Source organism: Nerophis lumbriciformis, linkage group LG25 (genome assembly GCF_033978685.3).
Source record: "Nerophis lumbriciformis linkage group LG25, RoL_Nlum_v2.1, whole genome shotgun sequence".
In the NCBI taxonomy this organism is placed as follows: Eukaryota; Metazoa; Chordata; class Actinopteri; order Syngnathiformes; family Syngnathidae; genus Nerophis; species Nerophis lumbriciformis.
Window position 1 is genome coordinate 29,627,104 of NC_084572.2, and position 25,522 is coordinate 29,652,625.

The 25,522-nt window shown below is 39.7% G+C and overlaps 1 long non-coding RNA gene across 1 annotated transcript; it reads right to left on the reverse strand.

The window, feature by feature from the left end:
• Positions 1-329: 329 nt before the first annotated feature.
• On the reverse strand, positions 330-16,091 carry LOC133622032 (uncharacterized). The gene is made up of 3 exons (XR_009817739.1): positions 15,556-16,091; positions 6,225-6,348; positions 330-451 (listed from the first exon to the last, which is right to left on the reverse strand). It is a non-coding gene; the product is annotated as an uncharacterized lncRNA (long non-coding RNA).
• Between the last annotated feature and the right edge of the window lie 9,431 nt (positions 16,092-25,522).

Below are 25,522 nucleotides of genomic sequence, written 5' to 3' on the forward strand. Positions count from 1 at the left end.
CTAAAATGATGTATAATCACGGGGGAAACTGTGTTTAGTTTAAAAAGAATACAAATGTTTTTGTCTTTGTGTTGCATTTCTATGTTCACGTAGCAAAGTTACGCCCTAATGGCGCCCCTGTTGGTGGATGCTGGTAATTACACCGTTGACAGCTTGATAATGATGTGAAAACACTGCATTAATATAATAAATGAGCGCTTCTCACCAATCTGCTGGTACTTTTTGGAAGTGCACAGAGAAAGGATCGGTGACACGGACTAAATGCGTGCCTGCTCAGCGAAGGAAAAATACATTCTGATGAAAATAAATCCAGCAAGATAATAGTCTTACCTCAGGTGTCTAACCTGCAGTCAAGTGGTTCACATGTCCACTTCACCAGCAGCAGCGCCCGAGCGTCCCGCCTGTCACCCTCCTCATCCAGCCGGCTGTCAGTCAGTCGGGAGCACCCAGCCTTCACCGGTAAGCAAAAAAAAAAAAAAGAGAGAGACAGAGAGAGAGAGAGAGAGAGAGAGAGAGAGAGAGAGAGAGAAAGTGTGTGTGTGGAGAGGAGAGCAAGTGTGAGAATAGAATAAAATGCATGTTACCAGCTTTGCAGATACTCTATTCATTGTGCTGTTTGAAACTTATACTATGTTTCTCACGGAAATGATACGAATCAAAATCATCTGTTTCGAAGTCAAACAATGGCCTTCAAAAAAACCTTAATTAATAGTACAATAGGTGCCCAATCTCTTGCTGAGGCTTTTCATGACGTCTTGAATGAAAAAAGTTCCTAGTCTATAAAATTCGCTACACCTCCCTGAAACCGAAGTACTTGTCAAACTACTTCCATAACGTAAATGACCGCCATAACCACAACACCAGGGGGAGCTCCACAAACCACGTTAAACTCAGATTCCGATCTAACAAAGGTCTTAACTCATTCTCCTATGCCACATCAATATGGAATGCACTCCCAACAGGTGTAAAAGAAAGTGCATCTCTATCCTCCTTCAGAACCGCACTAAAAGAACACCTCCAGTCAACTCCAACCCTAGACTAACACCCTCCCCCAGCACATCCCACCTCCCCGGATTGTAAATAATCAAATGTAAATAATCAAATGTATATACTTGTTCTTATGCTTTCTGAACTCACTATGTTCACTGCTCGCTGTACATATCCTACCAAGTCAGACCTACACTGTTTCAATGTCCATTTCTCTGATGATGCAATTGTTGATGACTGAAGTGCTGATATCAATGTAAATAATTCAATGTATATACTCTGATGATTAACTTGTGTGATGACTGTATTATGATGATAGTATATATTTGTACCATGAATTGATTTACGTGGACCCCGACATAAACAAGCTGAAAAACTTATTCCGGTGTTACCATTTAGTGGTAATTGTACGGAATATGTACTGTACTGTACAATCTACTAATAAAAGTTTCAATCAAATTGTATGTGATGTAGGGTTGTGAACGATAAACCGATGCGACCGAGTATTCGATTCAACAAGTGAGCGATTAGGCTGCATCGGTAGCAGACTCCTCAATCAATGCGAATAATTCATGAATTCCTAGCTGAATCGGTTATAGAGTCATGGATCGGTTATCGCGAGACTTTGCATGGGTTGGCTAGATTACAATATGCACCAGCGTCTCTAAAACAACGCGGGAGCTGAAGCTACTCGCCAAACGCGGTAGCCGCCTAGCTAGTATTAGCACGAGTGATAAACAAGGGACAACACGGAAAATGAAGGAGGAGAACGAAAGCGTCAGTCTGACCGAAGGTGATAATGGACCGAGAAAGATTTTCAACGCATCGGGGAGACAGAAATCCAAAGTGTGGAAAGTTTTTGGGTTTTATAAGAAGGAAGGGAAGCTCGACAGAAGCCATGTTATTTGTAAATTGTGTCGAGCATCGTTGACGTACACTGGCAGCAGGTTGAAATATTGAATCTTTGTTACCTACCTCTAGTGTTCAAAACTATGCTCAGGCTGAAATATTGCACTTTGTTGTTACTATTCTGTGCTACTTTTACCTCTGGAGTTCCCATCCTACAATTCAGCCAGACTTTTTTTGGTCCATGTCTAAAAATAAATTCATTGACATGTGATTTTGTTGTTCTGTTTTTTTTGCCAGTGCCATAAAGCCATAATGCTTGGGGATTTGGAGTCTTGAATATTAACCGTCAAATCGAATCGTATCGTTCGGAATCGAATCCAATCGAATCGGTCTGTAATAAAAGGATATCGTTTTTGAATCGAATCGTAACCTGTGTATCTAGATGCATATCGAATCGTTTATCAGAGAGAGATGTGCAACCCTAATGTGATGTATGGCATTTTGTGTATTATTATTATTATCATTGCCTCTCCAATGTGAGTATAATGTAAACATTTAGCTCACTCTGCTATGCTAGTGTTTAACGTTTGTGTCCTCCTGTCCCACCCCATAATGTGACGTTGTTGTATGTTATACATGACATCTGTTGTATTATTATATCCTTGCTTTTAAAATGTGAGTGTAATGCTAGCAATTTAGCATCACATAGCTATGCCAGTGTTGCAAATGTTTGTGTGCTCCTGTCCTACTCCTCAATGTTACGTTGTTGTATTTGATATAAGGCATTTATTATATTATTGGTATAATAGCTGTTTAAATGTGAGTATGATGTTAGCTTGTAGCTTACGTAGCTTTGCTAGTGTTACTAACTTTTGTGTATTCCTACTCGTAAATATTACGTTGTTGTATGTGATGTATGGCATTGATTGTATTATAATTAACATTTCTCTTAAAATGTCTGTTAGCATGTAGCTCACATAGCAATGCTATTGTTGTTAACGTTTGTGACCTCTTGTTCCACTCCTTAATGTTACGTTGTTGTATATGATAATGTATGACATCTATTGTATTATTATTGTCATTGCTCCTCAATTGTGAGCATAATGTTAGCATGTAACTTACATAGCTATGGTAATGTTGCTAACATATGTTTCTTCCTGTCCATTTCCTTAATGTTATGTTGTTGTATGTGATAAATGACATCTACAGTATTGTATTATCATTGAGTTTTTTTAAATGGGGGGTATTGTTAGCATGTAGCTCACATACCTATGCTAGTATTGCTCACATTTGCTTTCTTTGTCCTACTTTTTCATGTTATATGTATGCGATATATGGCATCTACTGTATTATTATTATCATCATTACTGTTAAAATGTGAGTGTAATGTTAGCACTTTAGCATCACATATCTATGCTAGTGTTGCTAATGTTTGTGTGCACCTGTTCTACTCCTTAATGTTACATTGTTGTATGTCGTATATGCCGCATCTAGGGTATTATTATTATCATTTCTGTTAAAATGTGAGTGTAATATTAGCACTTTAGCATCACACAGCTATGCTAGTGTTGTAAACATGTGTGTACTCCTGTCTTACTCCTTAATGTTACATTGTTGTATGTCGTATATGCCGTATCTAAGGTATTATTATTATCATTGCTGTTAAAAAGTGAGTGTAATGTTAGCACTTCAGCATCACATATCTATGCTAGTGTTGCTAATTTTTGCGTGCTCCTGTCTTACTCTTTAATTTTACATTGTTGTATGTCGTATATGCCGCATCTAGAGTATTAGTATTATCATTGCTGGTAAAATGTGAGTGCAATATTAGCACTTTAGTAGGACTGTGAATCTTTGGGTGTCCCACGATTTCATTCAATATCGATTCTTGGGGTCACGATTCGATTCAAAATCGATTTTTTTTTCTCAATTCAACACGATTCTCGATTCAAAAACGATTTTTTCCTGATTCAAAACAATTCTCTATTCATTCAATACATAGGATTTCAGCAGGATCTACCCCAGTCTGCTGACATGCAAGCAGAGTAGTAGATTTTTGTAAAAAGCTTTTATAATCGTAAAGGACAATGTTTTATCAACTGATTGCAATAATGTCCATTTGTTTTAACTATTAAATGAACCAAAAATATGACTTATTTTATCTTTGTGAAAATATTGGACACAGTGTGTTGTCAAGCTTAAGTGATGCGATGCAAGTGTAAGCCACTGTGACACTATTGTTCTTTTTTTTAATTTTTTTATAAATGTCTAATGATAATGTCAATGAGGGATTTTTAATCACTGCTATGTTGAAATTGTAACTAATATTGATACTGTTGATAATTTTCATTTTTGTTTCACTACCTTTGGTTTGTTCTGTGTCGTGTTTGTGTCTCCTCTCAATTGCTCTGTTTATTGCTGTTCTGAGTGTTGCTGGGTCGGGTTTGGTTTTGGAATTGGATTGCATTGCATTGTTATGGTATTGCTGTGTATTGTTTTGTTGGATTGATTAATTAAAACATTTTTTTTTTAAATAATAAAATATTTAAAAATAAATAAATTTTAAAAAAACTAAACGATTTTTTAAAAATGAGAACCGATTCTGAATCGCACAAAGTGAGAATCACGATTCGAATTTATTTTTTCCCACACCCCTACACTTTAGCATCACATATCTATGCTAGTGTTGCTAATGTTTGTGTGCTCCTGTCCTACTTCTTAATGTGACATTGTTGTATTTGATTTATGGCGCATTTAGGGGGTTATCATTGCTATTAAAGGGGAACATTATCACAATTTCAGAAGGGTTAAAACCATTAAAAATCAGTTCCCAGTGACTTATTTTATTTTTCGAAGTTTTTTTCAAAATTTTACCCATCACGCAATATCCCTAAAAAAAGCTTCAAAGTGCCTGATTTTAACCATCGTTATATACACCCGTCCATTTTCCTGTGACGTCACACAGTGATGCCAATACAAACAAACACGGCAGATAGAACAGCAAAATATAGCGACATTAGCTCGGATTCAGACTCAGATTTCAGCGGCTTAAGCGATTCAACAGATTACGCATGTATTGAAACGGATGGTTGTAGTGTGGAGGCAGGTAGCGAAAACGAAATTGAAGAAGAAACTGAAGCTATTGAGCCATATCAGTTTGAACCGTATGCAAGCGAAACCGACAAAAACGACACGACAGCCAGCGACACGGGAGAAAGCGAAGACGAATTCGGCGATCGCCTTCTAACCAACGATTGGTATGTGTTTGTTTGGCATTAAAGGAAACTATAACAACTATGGACTAGGTTTACAGCATATGAAATACATTTGGCAACAAAATGCACTTTGAGAGTGCAGACAGCCCAGTTTTCATCAATTAATATATTCTGTAGACATACCCTCATCCGCTCTCTTTTCCTGAAAGCTGATCTGTCCAGTCCAGTTGGAAATGCATCTGCTTTGAGTGTCGCAGGATATCCACACATTCTTGCCATCTCTGTCGTAGCATAGCTTTCGTCGGTAAAGTGTGCGGAACAAACGTCCAATTTCTTGCCACTTTCGCATCTTTGGGCCACTGGTGCAACTTGAATCCGTCCCTGTTCGTGTTGTTACACCCTCTGACAACACACCGACGAGGCATGATGTCTCCAAGGTACGGAAAACAGTCGAAAGAACGGAAAATAACAGAGCTGATTTGACTCGGTGTTTGAGAAAATGGCGGATTGCTTCCCGATGTGACGTCACGTTGTGACGTCATCGCTCCGAGAGCGAATAATAGAAAGCCGTTTAATTCGCCAAAATTCACCCATTTAGAGTTCGGAAATCGGTTAAAAAAAGATATGGTCTTTTTTCTGCAACATCAAGGTATATATTGACGCTTACATAGGTCTGGTGATAATGTTCCCCTTTAAACTGTGAGTGTACTGTTAGCACTTTACCGTCACATATCTATGCTAGTGTTGCTAACGTTTGTGTGCTCCTGTCCTACTCCTTAATGTTACAATGTTGTATTTAGGGTACCGGTAGTATTATCATTGCTGATAAAATGTGAGTGTAATGTTAGCACTTTAGCATCATATACGTATCTATGCCAGTGTTGATAACGTTTGTGCGCTCCTGTCCAACTCCTTATTGTTCTGTTGTTGTATGTGATATATGGCATCTATTACATTGAAGAAGAGTTAGAGTGTGAAAGTGCACAATAGCGCACAATAACACACACATTCAGCTCTTTAGCATTAAAGCTACACACGCACACACACGTGTTCCCAGTAGTTCCCACTTTTAAACAACACCTTTCCAATACACTGTTGTGGCACCTCTGGGACTTATTTAAAATGGATAAAAAACACTATAATACGGAACCATCAAAATACCAAATCGCTCACCATGCCTCCCTGTTGGTACGTGGAGGAGGCGGAGTGCGGTGGTGGCTCAGGTGAGGTCCACACACCAGTCCGAGTCCTGGTCCAGTCCTGGACCGACGGCTTCTCCATCTGGTCCAAGCATAGCCTAGAATATGGAAAACAACATTATATTAGGTTACTCATCAGGCACATGAATATTTCCATTTACATGCTATGCATAATGATGGCAGAGGTTACACACACACACACACACACACACACACACACACACACACACACACACACACACACACACACACACACACACACACACACACACACACACACACACACACACACACGCACAGGCTGCAACAGGCTGTTGCTGGTGTTGTTATTGTTTGCTGCAGTTGCCCCTGGAGACAAGGAGGAGAGAGGAAGAGAAGACAAAGGCAGAATACTGAGGAGGGTGAACTTGACCTTTATGATGTCTTGGTGAGGAAGGGTTGAGGGCATGTTGCTACTTATGAATCTATAATGAGCATCCTCCGTGTGTGTGTGTGTGTGTGTGTGTGTGTGTGTGTGTGTGTGTGTGTGTATGTGTGTGTGTGTGTGTGTGTGTGTGTGTGTGTGTGTGTGTGTGTGTGTGTGTGTGTGTGTGTGTTCTGTAGATGTCTGAGCTCTCAGCTGAAGAAAGGTCATCGCACGAGGGGGCATGAACACACCTGGCAACCATCCATACATCCTTATATACATACAATGAAGTGGAACCTCCCATTTGAATGGCCATGTTGTTGTAATGCCACTTTGCCTCTTTTTTTATTGCAGCACAAGGGGCGGTGACAACTAGGTCACTTGGCTTCTTTTTACACCTGTATGACAGGTAGGAATGTGAAAATGCGACTTCAACTTTCTCCCGAATAAAGGTTTTATACAATGGCCACAGCTTGGTCCTGTAACGGACCATTCTCGTCTTTCTATATTGTCTAGTCCAGGGGTGTCCAAACTTTTCCCTGTGTGGTCCGCACACTGAAAAATGAAAGCATGCGGGGGCCATTTGGATGCTTATCATTTTCAAAACCAATACACCTTATGCTTCCCTCAGTTTTGGTGAACGTTAAAGGTGCCGGGGACCCAAAACGGTCTCAGTCATTAAAGTGTTAAAAGTCATATATTATTATTATTTCTTTACAAAACCCAAAACCAGTGAAGTTGGCATGTTGTGTAAATAGTAAATAAAAACAGAATACAATGATTTGCAAATCCTTTTCAACTTATATTTAATTGAATAGACTGCAAAGACAAGATACTTAACGTTCGAACTGGAAAACGTTGTTATTTTTAGCAAATATTAGCTCATTTGGAATTTGATGCCTGCAATGTGTTTAAAAAAAGCTGGCACAAGTGGCAAAAAGACCGAGAAAGTTGAGGAATGTTCATCAAACACTTATTTGGAACATCCCACAGGTGAACAGGCTAATTGGGAACAGGTGGGTGCCATGATTGGGTATAAAAGCGGCTTCCATGAAATGCTCAGTCATTCACAAACAAGGATGGGGCGAGGGTCACCACTTTGTGAACAAATGTGTGAGCAAATTGTTCAACAGTTTAAGAACAACATTTCTCAACCAGCTGTTGCAAGGAATTTAGGGATTTTACCATCTACGGTCCGTAATATCATCAAAAGGTTCAGAGAATCTGGAGAAATCAATGCACGTAAGCGGCAAGGCCCGTGACCTTTGATCCCTCAGGTGGTACTGCATCAAAAAGCGACATCAGTGTGTAAAGGATATCACCACATGGGCTCAGAAACACTTTAGAAAACCACTGTCAGTAACTACAGTTGGTCGCTACAGCTGTAAGTGCAAGTTAAAACTCTACTGCCATTCATCAACAACACCCAGAAACGCCGCCGGCTTCGCTGGGTCTGAGCTCATCTAAGATAGACTGATGCAAAGTGTAAAAGTGTTCTGTGGTCTGATGAGTCTACATTTCAAACAGTTTTTGCCAACTGTGGACATTGTGTCCTCCGGACCAAAGAGGAAGAGAACCATCCAGATTGTTCTAGGCGCAAAGTTAAAAAGCCAGCATCTGTGATGGTATGGGGGTGTATTAGTGCCCAAGGCATGGGTAACTTACACATCTGTGAAGGCACCATTAATGCTGAAAAGTACATTTACTGAGTGTTGTTAAAAGGAAAGGCCATGTAACACAGTGGTAAAATGCCCCTGTGCCAACTTTTTAGCAATGTGTAGCTGTCATTAAATTCTAAGTTAATTAAGTTTCTCAGTTTGAACATTAAGTATCTTGTCTTTGCAGTCTATTCAGTTGAATATAGGTTGAAAAGGATTTGCAAATCATTGTATTCTGTTTTTATTTACAATTTACACAACGTGCCAACGTCACTGGTTTTGGAGTTTTGTACTTTCAGTGCTTACTTAAACAGATCAACTTCAGATGTATCCCTTGATATAAAGTTTCAATTATTTTTATGTTTTTTGCCATTTTTATCAATAACCTCTGTGTTTGTATTCATCTATTTATTTGCTGTCTTTTTCAATTTCAATTAGGGACTACAGTTGCAAATGAGCAGCATTGCTATAATCTGGCATGGTTGCAAAAATATATAAATATCGATGCTCATTATTGTGCACTGTCCCTATCTTAAAAATAAAACCACCATATCATTGTTATTACTGTTATTTATTATCCGTCCATCCATTCATTATTATTAATATATTATTAGAAAAAAACACAAAACATGCAATATTTCCCCCCCTAAATTTCCAAAGTGTAATGTTTGTTGTGAAGTATTTGGAGCCTTAAATAGAAAAATATTTCATTCCAACATTGCTTTTGGTTGATTATTTCAGAAAAAAAATCAGACTAAAGGTCTCAGGGATCGAAAAGGCTCCCACTTGTAAACATGTTAAAAATAAGTCATATATCCATCCATCCATTTTCTACCGTTTGTCCCTTTCGCAAAATACAGTATATCATTTTCACTTTCAACGCTGAAATCTCGAGATCAAGTTCAGAGCTATCCGTCGATAACAGGTTTTTATACTTTTTTTTTTTTTAGCAATGACAGTTTTAAAGTAAAACCTTCCTACATGGCAGCTTTGTGTTATTAGAGTCAATAGTGCAACATTTTCTCATTACATTACACCTGTTTGCTCTTTTATTCCACTTTTTTTGGTAATATTAGTTTTTAAATGTAATTAGTTACGGTTACAAATTACTTCTCCCAAAAAGTAACCGAGTTAGAAACTCAGTTATCTCATTGTGAGAGTAATTAGTTACTCAGCAAAGTAACAGTGACGGATATGCTAATTACTGAGCTAGAGATCTTGAATGTAAAAGTTGGGTGGATCGATATAAAAATCGACAGTAACGATAGCGAGTATAGTATCAGCATATGGTCAATACTACTATAGATAGATATTTTTTACAAAAATTGTTTATAATCATGAAATAATGGGCAATAATGGAAATGGGCACAAGAGGGTGTTAAGGCCATAAACCGGGGGTCAGCAACCTGCGGCTTTAGAGCCGCATGCGGCTCTTTAGCGCCGCCCTAGTGGCTCCCTGGACCTCTTTCAGAGATGTGTGAAAATGGAAAAAGTTGAAGAAAAAAAAAAAAAGTGTTTTAAGATGGTTTGTGTAGGAGAACAAACATGACACAAACCTTCCTAAATGTTAGAAATCCCACTGTTTATGTTAAACATGCTTCACTGATGAGAGTATTTGGCAAGCACCGTTTTGTCCTACTAATTTCAGCGATCCATGAACTCATTGTAGTTTGTTTACATGTACAAATATCTCAGATGCTGCCACAGAAAGACGGGTTTTGTGCCACTGCTTCTTTGTCTCATTTTGTCAACCAAACGTTTTATTCTGTGCGTGAATGCAAAAAGGTGAGCTTTGTTGATTTTATTGATTTGCTGGGGTGCTCATCAGGAATATTTAGTCAATCCATGACTGCAAGCTAATCGATACTAACATGCTATTTAGGCTAGCTGAAAGTACAGATTTCATCATTATGCCTCGTTTGTAGGTATATTTGAGCTCATTTTATTTCCTTTACTTATGTCCTCTGTGTATTTAATTTATATTTGCATGTCCCATGACACATTATCTGTAGGTAATATTGGCTGCATTTTTCATAGTTGTTTGTCCGCCATGTGTTCCAGACCACAGCAAACGTTACCCAGCTTGCACAGACTGTAATAAAACCATTAGAAGAAGAGAGCCTGCCGTTTCCTCTAACTTGGACACACACATCTATACCTTTGGCCATTCTGAGCCAGTAATTTCCAGAAGTTATCTCATCCTGTGAGAAGCCTCCATTTTACTAATGATTTCCAATGTTGCAAAAATGTGTAGAATAAAAATTAAAATACAACATTTCTGTCAACGAATATTTGCGTCAGCCTTTGACAGTAGGCTAATACAGCTAATACAGACACTTACTGTACATCATGTGTACCTTCATTATAACACTTATAAGACTTTGAATTTTTTGCGGCTCCAGACAGATTTTAGTTTTGTATTTTTGGTCCAAATTGGCTCTTTCGACATTTTGGGTTGCCGACGCCTACCATAAACCAACGTATTTCAATCAGATCAAATAGTAGAAATATTCTGTTTTGTTTTTTTTGATATTGTTATATCCTGTGTTTTTTTGTCTGATTATAACTGTGATAAAAATGTAATCATTTAATGAACTTGTCAGTATCAGTATTGGTCTGATCAAGACTGTCCCTGTAACTACTTGGTATTGGATCGATACCTACATTTGTAGTATCGCACAAAACTTATGTCAAATATCCAAACAACAGAAGAATATCTGCTTATTAGATTTTAACTAAAGTGTAGATTGAACCATGTGTCAACATAAAGTATTAAGAGTAAATTAACAAGTAGTTTAACAGTTTTAAGAAAATATTACCACAATGTTACTGCACATCAGCTTTCGTAATGATTTTATTATCATTTATACGGTGCGTCCGGAAATTATTCACAGAGCTTTACTTGTTTACATTTTGTTATGTTACAGCCTTATTCCATAATGGAATAAACTAATTTTTGTCCTCAACATTCGACACACAATACCCCCCATAATGAAAATGTGAAAAAAATATCACATAAGTATTCACAGCCTTTGCCATGAAGTTCAAAAGTGAGCACAGGTGCATCCTGTTTTAACGAATCATTTCTTCAGATGTTCTTACAGCCTAACTGGATTTCACCTGAGATAAATTCAATTGCTTGGACATGATTTGGAAAGGCTAAAACCTGTCTATATGTAAGGTCCCACACTTGACAGTGCATGGGAGAGCACAAACCAAGAAGGAAGTCCAGGGAATTGTCTGTAGACCCCTGAGACAGTATTGTCTCGAGGCACACACCTGAGGATGGGTACAGAAAAATATCTGCTGCCTTGAAGGTCCCAATGAGCACAGTGGCCTCCATCATCCGTAAATGGAAGATGTTTGGAATAGCCAGGATTCTTCCTAGTAAACTGAGCGATCGGGGAAGAAGGGCCCTAGTCAAGGACGTGACCCAAAACCCGATGGTCACTCTGTCAGAGCTACAGCATTCCTCTGTGGAGAGAGGAGAATCTTCCAGAGGGACCAGTGGCCAGATGGAAAAAGTTGGCCAAAATACACCTGAAAGACTTACAGACCGAGATAAGCTAAATTCTCTTGCCTGATGAGACAAGGTTTGTAGTCTTTGGCGTGAATGCCAGGCGTCATGTTTGAAGGAAACCAGGCACCGTTCATCACCGGGCCAATACCATCCCTACAGTGAAGCATGGTGGTGGCAGCATCATGCTGTGGGGATGGTTTTTCGGAACTGGGAGACTAGTTGGGACAGCGGGAAAGATGAATGCAGCAATATACAGAGACATCCAGGATGAAAACTTGCTCCAGAGCGCTCTTGAACTGAGACTGGGGCGACGGTTCATCTTTCAGCAGGACAACAAAGGAATGGCTTCAGGACAATTACGTTAATGTCCTTATGAATATGTGACTTGTATTTATTTGATTTTTTTTAATTGGAAAAAATGAAAAATAAAACTTTTTCACATTGTCATCATGGGTTATTGTGTGTAGAATTTTTAGGACTAAATTTAAACGTATTGCATTTTGGAATAAGGCTGTAACTGTCATGTCTTTTGATCATGTTTTGTTTTAGTTATGTCCTGTTTGGTTTTTGGTCACTTAGTTCCTGCTTTTTCACTCCCTTGTTTTGTTTCCATGGTTACCCATTAGTTTCACCTGTTGCACATTTTGATTCACGCACCTGTCACTAATCATGTCACTGTTATTTAAGCGTGTCTTTTTCTGTTGGTCGACCTGGCGACATTATCTGCTGTTACCCTTGTCACTCATGCGTTCATTCCATGCCATTGTTCCATGATCGTTTCCATGCTTGTTCCATGTAAGTTTTTGTTTATTCATGTCACGTTTAGCAGTTCTTTTGTTTCATGTCCTTAGTCTACGTTAAGTGTAAGTTTCTGTTTCATAGTCAAGTATGTACCTCCGCCTTATGCGCACCTTTTGTTTGTTCCTTTTGTTTGTGTTTAAACTAAATCATGTATTTACCTCCAAGCCATGTCCGATCCAACTATTCTTGCATCTCGGGAAAACAAACACCCCATAGTCCCTGTCTTGACAGTAACATAACAAAATGTGGCAAAAATGAAGCACAGATGCACTGTATGCCAAATGATACATCGTTATCGCAGGTGGCTGCAATATATATCGCAATATATATTTTAGGCTCTGTCGCCAATCTCTAATTGGAAGCACTCTGAACCCTGAAGTATTACAATGAGTTAACAAGTGCACATGACTATGACTGCGGGTGCCTGGGAGGCGAGTCTCTTCACATGAAGACTAAAAACAGCCAACTACTTTAATATCTAATCACGGACTAAGCCAATGCTTCTCAATTAGTTTCTGTTACCCCCTCCCTTCCAGGAAGAAGAAAACATTTTGTGCCCCACCCCCACTGTTTGCCGCGACTATAAATAGTATCATGTGTCTGCAAAATTGTTATGAGTACACCTCTGCATAACACTGTATCCTTTATTAACGTTAAAGATAATAATAAAAGACGAGAGAAATATGGGGCGGTATAGCTCGGTTGGTAGAGTGGCCGTGCCAGCAAGTTGAGGGTTCCAGGTTCGATCCCCGCTTCCGCCATCCTAGTCACTGCCGTTGTGTCCTTAGGCAAGACTCTTTACCCACCTGCTCCCAGTGCCCACCCACACTGGTTTAAATGTAACTTAGATATTGGGTTTCACTATGTAAAGCGCTTTGAGTCACTAGAGAAAAGCGCTATATAATTATAATTCACTTCACTTCAAGAGTTAGTGCTGCAAGGGGTTCTGGGTATTTGTTCTGTTGTGTTACGGTGCGGATGTTCTCCCGAAATGTGTTTTGTCATTCTTGTTTGGTGTGGGTTCACAGTGTGGCGCATATTTGTAACAGTGTTAATGTTGTTTATACGGCCACCCTCAGTGTGACCTGTATGGCTTTGAGTCACTAGAGAAAAGCGCTATATAATTTTTATTTTTTATTTTATTTTTTTAAATATAGATCAACTTACAACAATTAATAACTGTATTATTATTATTATTATTATTATTATTATTATTTTTGCCTCTAACAGAAAATATTTATAGTGCATCAATTTACCTGAAATTCCCCCCAAAAAATCCTTATTTTAACTATAAACATTTTTGGACTCATTTGTGACTGAAAAAAATCATTTTTAAAAACTCAATAAATAATAATACATTCTAAATTTATCAGCAACATTAACTCAGGAGCACAATATATAAAACACTTTAACCTACAGAACAAAAATTAATAAAACTATGTTTGTTGATTTTTTTTAGAAATCAAAATGAGGAAGTCCAGATTAATGGCGACAATGAGCAAGTTGTTGCAGTGCAAATTTTTTCGATTTATGATACTGATAAAGTTTAAATTTTGTAAACATGCCAGATTATAGCAATGCCGCTCATTTGCAACCGTAGTCCCTAATTGATCATTAAAAAAGATTTAAAAAATTTAAAAAGACAGCAAATAAATAGATAAATACAAAGACAGAGGTTATTGATAAAAAGAGCTTTTCGTTTTATGATACTGATAAAGCATGTTTACCAGGGGGTATCGCGCGGCGCCACTATTTGAGAAGAACTGGACTCATAAAGTAAACAAACGAGGGCTAAAACTGGTGTCGCCTTCAAACTTGTCTGTTGGTGTTTTTCAACCCCGTCCCGAAAAAAGACAGACGTCGGAATCCTGGAATTGAGTCAGGCAGCCCGAAAAGTGCGGAGATGGCTGCGGCGTTGGGGTGGGGGCTCCTTTGTTCCAGCTGCCACTGCAGATTTGGGCCGTCCGTACGGAGGCCTGTCAGAAGCAGGCTTATCTCTTTGGGGCCCTCCCCGGCACAAAGAGCCATTTAGAGTAAAATCTTCATTATATGGTGCTTAAAAGAGCAGCGGACCTCTGGCTCCTTCAGTATTTGCTTTGCTTTAGCCTCCACAAAAGACCGGGAGGATGTGCCCAATTGTCGACGTTGACATTTAGTCGGTGGAAGGCTTGACTAGAAACACACGAGTCGATCCCCGGGAATCCTGCGACGATTCCGACGACGATCTGTCTGTCTATTTCTCCGCCGTCGTGGCGTCCGTCCGCTGGGCCTTTCCCAGCGCGGACCACCACTAAGAGTGTCAGTATATCTGCCATGGCGTCCCGCTGATGTGCATTGTGACGCCGCTGAATACCGCAGCCACCAATATGGCCGGCACCAATGCTGGATTAGCCACACTGGATTAGCCGGCCGCCCTCCTGCTGCTTATTCAAATATTGTTTCACGTATTGTCATCATCGGGCCCGGCGGGGCCTGCACGGGAAATATTCCTGGGGAAAATCAGAAAAGAAACGAAACCAGACAAAGGTGTCCGAGCGAATTCTGGAGGTTTTCGTCGAGGGACGGCGCGGGATGGCAAGGAGCGCCGCGCCACGCCGCCTCTGGACGGGATATGACGGAAAGCAGAACCCGAGCGAGGCCGGGCATGAAAGCGAGCCTTGATCTCTGATAACATGGCGTTGATCTGTTTTTTTTTTTTATCCCCCCCCTTCCTCTCCTTCGCCCTCACACATACACTTGGGAGTCAAGGCAATTGATGTGCTGCCTTTGATGGCACAGAGAGGCCGATATTAGCGGCCAAAGAGCCGCATGAAAGGGATTGGCAAAAGAAAAGGAGAGAAAATGTGTTATTAGAAAGACGGGGACGCTTGGAAGTGGTTGTTTGATGGTTCCACGCGACGGTAGAAGAGGAGAGGCTTACCGTGCTAGCCTGGTGGCGATGGCGGCGGCGGCGGAGGTGGTAGGCCTGGTGGTTCCGGCGTGTCATGTCGGCGGTCATCCTGCAGGGACAAAGGGGGGGTGGATGAATGGGGACCGTCGAGCGCCCAGGCCACCGCCGGGCGATCCGGACGTTTAGGTACGCGGGCGGACGTCCCGTCGCAGGCGCCATCTTTGTCCCGTTGTTGTCTTGGATATCCTCTCCTCCCCATCTACCATCCCTCCCCTTTCTCGGCTTTGATCATGCCTCCTTCGCCTCCCCGGGCTCTCTCGCCGTATGACATCATCACGCAGCGGTGTCGAGGAGCTTCAAAGGACCTCTGGGCTGGACCACTGAGGATGCCTGCGTTTGAAAGGGGGCGGAAATATGGAGCATAAGGAGCTCCCCCCCTCACCCCCTCAACACATCCCACCAAGTCAAGCCTCCCTTACTCGCCACATCCGCTGGTTATCCTCCGCCCGCAGATGGACACGTACAAACATACGGCGCCACCCTGTCTTCAGACGGGCGCACCCCAAGGCCCCCTGCTGAGTCGCCGGCGTTTGATGATGCATTCTGAAAGCGAGCGCAACTTTAAACCCCGCCCCTAAAGTGATCACTCACTCCTCCCCCGGCCGACGGTCACCCCTCCCCGCGTGCCCGCCTCCAGCTGGTGGGTACCGCTCCCAAATCCTGTTAGGGGGCCGCGCTGTCCTCCTCAGGAGCCCCCCTCCCGTGCAATAATGCACATGTTGCACCGTCACCCTGGCCGTGGTCCTCTACAGCAGCTGCTGGTGACGTCAGCGGGACAATCCGACGAGAGCCTCCGTCAAAACGACACAGAAGAAGGAAAAGAGTAAGAGCATTATTTCAGGGAACAAAAATCAAACCTCTCAGTGGACAAAATACCTATGGAAGAACTTTTTTGGAATATCGCAATGCTTTTTCTAACGATATAGTATTGATTTTTTTATGTTTTTAATAGCTATAAAACAAGTTTAGAATTGTGAAAGGCAGTACAAGAAGTGGACATTTAAGAAGTAGCAGACTATTTGTTTACATTTAAGTGGCAAGCTTTCTGTCCAATTGCAATAAATGATTATAGTCTGTGTCAGTTTGTCTACTGAATTATTACATACAGTACATATACATTTTAATTTACATTTACGTTAAAGTTAAAGTACCAATGATTGTCACACACACACACTAGGTGTGGCGAAATGTGTCCTCTGCATTTGACCCATCCCCTTGTTCACCCCCTGGGAGGTGAGGGGAGCAGTGGGCAGCAGCAGTGCTGCGCCCGGGAATCGTTTTTGGTGATTTAACCCCCAATTCCAACCCTTGATGCTAATTGCCAGGCAGGGAGGTAATGAGTCCTATTTTTACAGTCTTTTGTATGACTCGGCCGGGGTTTGAACTCACAACCTACCGATCTCAGGGCGGACACTCTAACCACTAGGCCATTGAGTAGGTATATTTACCACTGAACTATGTAGAATAATGCAGCATGTCACAATATGCCACAATGTGCACTTTATAGAATGTGTAGATGCATTTTTAAAGTATATATGTATATATATATATATATATATATATATACATATATATATATATACATATATACATATATATATATATATATATATATATATATATATATATATATATATATATATAAAATCATTTTCGGTACAATATCGCCTCACACGTTTAAAAAAAAAACAATTTTTAAACTTTTTGAATCAATTAAGAATTGTGATTTATTCAATTTATATACAGTATATATTTACATATATATATATATATATATATATATATATATATATATATATATATATATATATATATATATATATATATATACACACATATATATCGATCCATCCATCCATTTTCTAGCGCTTATCTCTTTTGCGGGGGGGGGGTTGGTGCTGGAGCCTATCTCAGCTGCAATCGGGCGGAAGGCAGTGTACACCCTGGACAAGTCGCCACCTCATCACACACACACACACACATACATATATATATATAAAATGTTTTTTTGTTGTTGGTTTTTTTGCTGCTTTTATTTATTTATTAGATGCCTTTTATTGAATATGCACAAGCACTGTTTTTAATATTATGTGATAATGCCTTTTATACTGTATTTTTGTGTTTGTTTTATGTACTATATGTGATTGTATGTCTACTTAGACATTGGTGTCTGTAATAAAGCTTGATTAATTGATATATCACAATTAGAGATGATTAAATGCGTTAAAATGTAATATCGGAAATGATCGGTATCTGTTTTTTTTATTATCGGTATCGGGTTGTTGTTTTTTTTAATTAAATCAACATAAAAAACACAAGATACACTTACAATTAGTGCACCAACCCAAAAAACCTTCCTCCCCCATTTTCACTCATTCACACAAAAGGGTTGTTTCTTTCTGTTATTAATATTCTGGTTCCTACATTATATATCAATATATATCAATACAGTCTGCAAGGGATACAGTCCGTAAGCACACATGATTGTGCGTGCTGCTGGTCCACTAATAGTACTAACATTTAACAGTTAATTTTACTCATTGTCATTAATTACTAGTTTCTATGTAACGGTTTTTATATTGTTTTACTTTCTTTTTTATTCAAGAAAATGTTTTTAATTTATTTATCTTATTTTATTTGTATTAATTTTTTTTAAAGTACCTTATCTTCACCATACCTGGTTGTCCAAATTAGGCATAATAATGTGTTATTTCCACGACTGTATACTGTATATCGGTTGATATCGGTATTGGTTGATATCGGTATCAGTAATTAAAGAGTTGGACAATATCGGAATATCGGATATCGGCAAAAAGCCATTATCGGACATCCTTAATCACAATACTGTATTGTATCGCGACTCAAGTATCATAAAGTCCTTACCAAAAAGCTAGGGCCTGTTTTTAGGTATGGTACATGTTAGAGATGTGACTTTCGCGAACGAATTGAGTCTTTTGAATGGCTTTTTTAAATGAGCAATGGGAACCGGATCCCAATTGTGAGCCGTTTGTTTGGGAGCTGTTTTTGTAAATTTTTTGATGAGGTGGCAACTTGTCCAGGGTGTACCCCGCCTTCCGCCCGAATGCAGCTGAGATAGGCTCTAGCACCCCCCGCGACCCCAAAAGGGACAAGCGGTAGAAAATGGACATTCAAATTTAGCGTCTGCAATTGCCCACTCTGCGCTTGCGTGCCACCCGACTGGACTAGAAAATTAGTCAGAGTTAAGGGAAACTTAAACTTTTTAATAAACAGTATATGTTTACGTATTAAAAAACACATATATATTCGTTATATATATATATATATATATTTTTTTTTTTTCGCAATTAATTCATTATTGTCCAAAGTCAACCCGTAGCTAATTATTTAACCGCCCGCAACACAATCGTATTAGCTTTTTTAGTCTCTAAACATGAGTACATTCTATAATAACACCAGAAAAAGATGCTAAATTTGTTGCAAGTCATTTTTAATTAAAAAAAAAAAAAAAAAAAAAAAAATTCTCAAAGCACAATAAGCAGCAATAATTGAAAATATGACAAAACGGCATAAAAAATATATGTTAATACTAATTAAAGATTTGTTTTAAATGTATGTATACATTTATGGGCCTTTCTAAAGAAAATCAAATTCAGGATTCACATAATCACAGATGATGCAAATTGTGCGATGACGTCATGGTGACTTTTTTGATTGATTGATTGATTGAAACTTTTATTAGTAGATTGCACAGTACAGTACATATTCCGTACAATTGACCACTAAATGGTAACACCCCAATAAGTTTTTCAACTTGTTTAAGTCGGGGTCCACGTTAATCAATTCATGGTACAAATATATACTATCAGCATAATACAGTCATCACACAAGTTAATCATCAGAGTATATACATTTAATTACTGTTGAATTATTTGAGATCTGCATGAGTCCTGAAAATTTGCTGTAATCCGTGCGCAAATTTTCAGGACTTATGCAGACCTCAAATACACATCAGCAGGTACCAGAAGGTAAGGAAAGTTGCTTTTGCATAATATTGTGAAACAAAACGCCAGATAATATGTCTGCTAATCGGTGCCATTTTGCGGTCCTAATACACACACCATAGAAATACTTGTATCTCTGACTACGGTAGCAGTAATGCGCCAACAATCCATCAAGCGGTGCGGCTTCAAAGTCGTACTAAAACATTTTGACAGATTTTTGAGCGCCGTGTGTAGTGTTCTTTATTTTCAATGGAACATTTAAAGTTTTGGTATTGTTTACTGGCGTCATATTGCAGTCCACACGTATCTCTTATGTGTCACTAGTGCATCCGGCAGTGGAGGCTCCTCTATGGGGTCTTGGGGCAACCCCTATACTACTGTTACCCCAGGTGGCCCCTGGCAAAGGCCTAGTACCTGACTGCCCCCTAGCCAGGGATACGGTGAAGACCTCAACGGCGGAGATAGCGGAAGACGGTAGATTTAAGAACTACCACAACGGCTGCGATGGCGGATGAAGGCTGCAGCAGAAAAGGGTCCACAGTCGTCTTGGACCCGATTCTGTCAAGGATGGTGTGGTGACTGTCTGTGCACCCGTCTCCCCACGCTAAACTAAGCCACGCACAGGCATCCTCCATAAAGGGATACACCCCTACCAGGAGGATCGTCATACTCGTTTGAGTGACCGCCGATGATGATGATGACACCATGTACCATATAAAATTGCTTCGAGGTCAGTAAGCACAACCAGAATTATTCCGTACATTAGGCGCACCGGCTTATAAGGCGTACTGTCGATTTTTAAGAAAATGAAAGGATTTTAAGTGCGCCTTATAGTCCGAAAATTACGGTATATTGTGATGCAGTTTTTAGCCATAATACCTGTACATATCTGTACTTAGAGTGCCCGCCCTGAGATCGGTAGGTCGTGAGTTCAAACCCCGGCCGAGTCATACCAAAGACTATAAAAATGGGACCCATTACCTCCCTTCTTGGCACTCAGCATCAAGGGTTGGAATTGGGGGTTAAATCACCAAAAATGATTCCCGAGCGCGGCCCACCGCTGCTGCTCACTGCTCCCCTCACCTCCCAGGGGGTGGAACAAGGGGATGGGTCAAATGCAGAGAGTAATTTCACAACACCTAGTGTGTGTGTGACTATCAGTGGTACTTTAACTTGAACTTTTTAACTTTATTGCAATCAAAGAAGAATTTTGGCATTTAATAAAATAGTGAACACACTAGACCAGTGGTTCTCAACCTTTTTTCAGTGATGTACCCCCTGTGAACATTTTTTGAATTCAAGTACCCCCTAATCAGAGTAAAACATTTTTGGTTGGAAAAAAAGAGATAAAGAAGTAAAATACAGGACTATAAATGATAAATGATAAATGGGTCATACTTGTATAGCGCTTTTCTACCTTCAAGGTACTCAAAGCGCTTTGACAGTATTTCCACATTCACCCATTCACACACACATTCACACACTGATGTCATCAGTTTCTGATTTATTAAATTGTATAACAGTGCAAAATATTGCTAATTTGTAGTGGTCTTTCTTGAACTATTTGGAAAAAAAGATATAAAAATAACTAAAAACTTGTTGAAAAATAAACAAGTGATTCAATTATAAATAAAGATTTCTACACATAGAAGTAATCATCAACTTAAAGTGCCCTCTTTGGGGATTGTAATAGAGATCCATCTGGATTCATGAACTTCATTCTAAACATTTCTTCACAAAAAAAGAAATCTTTAACATCAATATTTATGGAACATGTCCACAAAAAATCTAGCTGTCAACACTGAATATTGCATTGTTGCATTTCTTTTCACAGTTCTTTTTGACAGACATTTTAGTGAGGGTCAAACCATCATGGCATGGGGGAAACTCTGGGTTTATGGTAATGAATGGAATAGCCTACTTGATTTGATGTTCAGTTTATGAACTTACATTCATATTTTGTTGAAGTATTATTCAATAAATATATTTATAAAGGATTTTTGAATTGTTGCTATTTTTAGAATATTTAAAAAAAATCTCACATACCCCTTGGCATACCTTCAAGTACCCCCCATTTGAGAACCACTGCACTAGACAACTGCTCTTTTAGTAGTAAGTAAACAAACAAAGGCTCCTAATTAGTCTGCAGACGTATGCAGTAACATATTGTGTCATTTCCCATTCCATTATTTTGTCAAAATTATGAGGGACAAGCGGTAGAAAATGAAGGAAGGCAAGATCGTTCTATAAATATCTCTGCCATGCCTCCATGGTTTGATTTCACATTTTTGGGACTTCCCAAAGATCCCAAATTCACAAAAACAGGTACTAAGAGGTAAGAAAAGTTAGTTTTGCATAATAGGTTCCCTTTCAACTTTAACTTAACCGTGACATTTATTACCATAACAATTCAGGCATCTGGATAACAATATCAGCGTTAAAAAAAAAAGAAGTCATGTGACATTATTTAGAGATGTGGGGTTAGGTCAGATTGTCCAATCACATAAAGGTTTACCTAAATAGTGACAGGTATTCAGAAAAACTCCTCGCCTCACCACTAATAGCTCATAATAGCTCTTTCACAACGCCCGGACTGTGTCGGCCGCAAATGACTTCCCCGTAATCCCAATCAACTAAATCCGTCAGCTGGGGACCAATGGGAATGTTTGCAATGTGTGTTCCACCTGTAGGTGAACGCTAATAGCTGGCTGCAGAGGTTTGATAAGCACTTTCTATTATTATAACACACACTCTCCTAAACACTTCCCGTCATCCTGACTAACAGTGATTGGAAGTAAACAAATGCATCTCTTCGATGTGTGAGTGTGTGTGTGTGTGTGTGTGTGTGTGTGTGTGTGTGTGTGTGTGTGTGTGTGTGTGTGTGTGTGTGGCAGCACCTTGCCTGGGGGGCCAGGAGGACAAAAAAACAAAAAACATCTCGCCGCTAAATCCCAGTTTGGCACGTGAGGACGCAAACATGGCGACTCGCTGTTGTCCAGACTTTAGTGGATCACCAAAAACCTCATTACGCCTTACGACGCCGCCTCATTTGCATGACAATTACACTCATCTGCCAACAAGTACGGTGGCGCCTCGGAGATGGCGCACCTTTTGTTTGGCTTTGGGACATTTCCCGCCGCCGTGGAAAAATAATCTGTTCCGGGGTCAACGTAGCATTTTAGCATTGCTGACTTCATGCAAGTGTAGGGATGGGTACCAGTCCCATTTGAACTGATACTGTACCAATAACTGGTGCCTGGGAATTGATACCAGTACTAATTGTCAGTTTTATGTGTATGTTAATACATTTTATTTGTTTTTTATAATATATATTAGAGATGGCCGATAAATGCTTTAAAATGTAATATCGGAAATTATCGGTATCGGTTTCGAAATTATCGGTATCGGTTTCAAAAAATTAAATGTATGACTTATTAAAACACCGCTGTGTACACGGACGTAGGGAGAAGTACAGAGCGCCAATAAACCTTAAAGGCACTGCCTTTGTGTGCCGGCCCAAACACATAATATTTACGGCTTTTCACACACACACAAGTGAATGCATAGCATACTTGGTCAACAGTCATACAAGTCACACTTTAACACTGTTACAAATATGCGCCACGCTGTGAACCCATACCAAACAAGAATGACAAACACATTTCGGGAGAACATCCGCACCGTAACACAACATAAACACAACAGAACAAATACCCAGAACCCCTTGCAGCACTAACTCTTCCGGGACGCTACAATATACACCCCCCGCTACATCCCCCTCCCCCTCCTCCAACCCCGCCCATGCATCAGATATATCAGATTGTAGGTGGGTTTATTTTGTACCCTTTGCGTTCATATTTCACTGTTTTGTTGCATTTTTGTTGTGTTTCACTTGATTGTAAAATGTGTCGATCGAAAGGGGGTGTGACGTTCATATTTTGTCAATATTCAGTGTTTTATCCTTCAAAGAAAAATTTAAAATTCCATTACGTCTTTTAAGGCGGTCTGTCGTAATGTTTTTAGCATTCAATCAGACATTATTGTGAGGTTTTGTATTAGTGTTCATAAAAATAGATATACCGGCCCCCAGACACATTTTTTGTCTAAATGTGGCCCCCGAGTCAAAATAATTGCCCAGGCCTGCCTTAGAAGCATACTTGCCAACCCTCCTGAATTTTCCAGGAGACTCCCGAATTTCAGTGCCTATCCCGAAAATCTCCCGGGACAACCACTCTCCCGAATTTCTCCCGATTTCCAGCTGGACAACTATATTGGGGGCGTGTCTTTAAGGCACGCCCCCTCCAGGTCCATGTGGACCTGAGTCAGGACAGTCATTCAACTCATCAATCAATGTTTATTTATATAGTCCTAAATCACAAGTGTCTCAAAGGGCTGCACAAGCCACAACGACATCCGCGGTACAGAGCCCACATAAGGGCAAGGAAAAACTCACCCCAGTGGGACGTCGATGTGAATGACTATGAGAAACCTTGGAGAGGACCGCATACGCCCCCCCCCCTCTAGGGGAGACCGAAAGCAATGGATGTCGAGTGGGTCTGACATAATATTGTGAAAGTCCAGTCCATAGTGGATCTAACACAATAGTGAGAGTCCAGTCCATCGTGGGGCCAGCAGGGAACCATCCCGAGCGGAGACAGCCTGTCGTCACGTCCGCTTTTCCTCCATATAAACAGCGTGCCGGCCCAGTCACGTTATAACACCTACGGCTTTTGGCGAGTGCACAACTGCACACACAACAAGAAGGAGACGAAGCAGAAGAACGAAGAAGAGACGAGTAAGAAGAAGAAGTACGCTTGCAAGTTCCAAAATGAGTGGAAAGAAGAATTTCATCATCAGAGAGGGTGTTCAGCATGGTCAGAAAGATGGTGACAGAGAATAGAACGAGGATGGACAATTCAACCCTAAACTCACTCCTTTCCTGCAAATTACATTTCACAGATGCTGCCCATACCTAAATGCTTCTTCAAAGGCTGTGCTACTGGCTGCAAAGCATTGCACTTTCAAATACAACAATGAGTAGAGGAGTGTTATGTGTGTGTATATGTGTAAATAAATGAACACTGAAATTCAAGTATTTATTATATATATATATATATATATATATATATATATATATATATATATATATATATATATATATATATAAATATATATATATATATACATATATATATATATATCGAGAGGAGCCAGATGAGGTGGTTCGGGCATCTAGTCAGGATGCCACCCGAACGCCTCCCTTGGGAGGTGTTTCGGGTACGTCCGACCGGTAGGAGGCCACGGGGAAGACCCAGGACACGTTGGGAATACTATCTCTCCCGGCTGGCCTGGGAACGCCTCGGGATCCCCCGGGAGGAGCTGGACGAAGTGGCTGGGGAGAGGGAAGTCTGGGCTTCCCTGCTTAGGCTGCTGCCCCCGCGACCCGACCTCGGATAAGCAGAAGAAGATGGATATATATATATATATATATATATATATATATATATATATATATATATATATATATATATATATATAATAAATATATATATATAGCTAGAATTCACTGAAAGTCAAGTATTTCTTTTATATATATATATATATATATATATATATATATATATATATATATATATATATATATATATAAATAAATAAATATATATATATGTATATAGGTAGAATTCACTGAAAGTCAAGTATTTATATTATTTATATATATATATATATATATATATATATATATATATATATATACATTTTCTACCGCTTATTCCCTGGACAAGTCGCCACCTCATCGCAGGGCCAACACAGATAGACAGACAACATTCACACTCACATTCACACACTAGGGCCAATTTAGTGTTGCCAATCAACCTATCCCCAGGTGCATGTCTTTGGAGGTGGGAGGAAGCCGGAGTACCCGGAGGGAACCCACGCAGTCACGGGGAGAA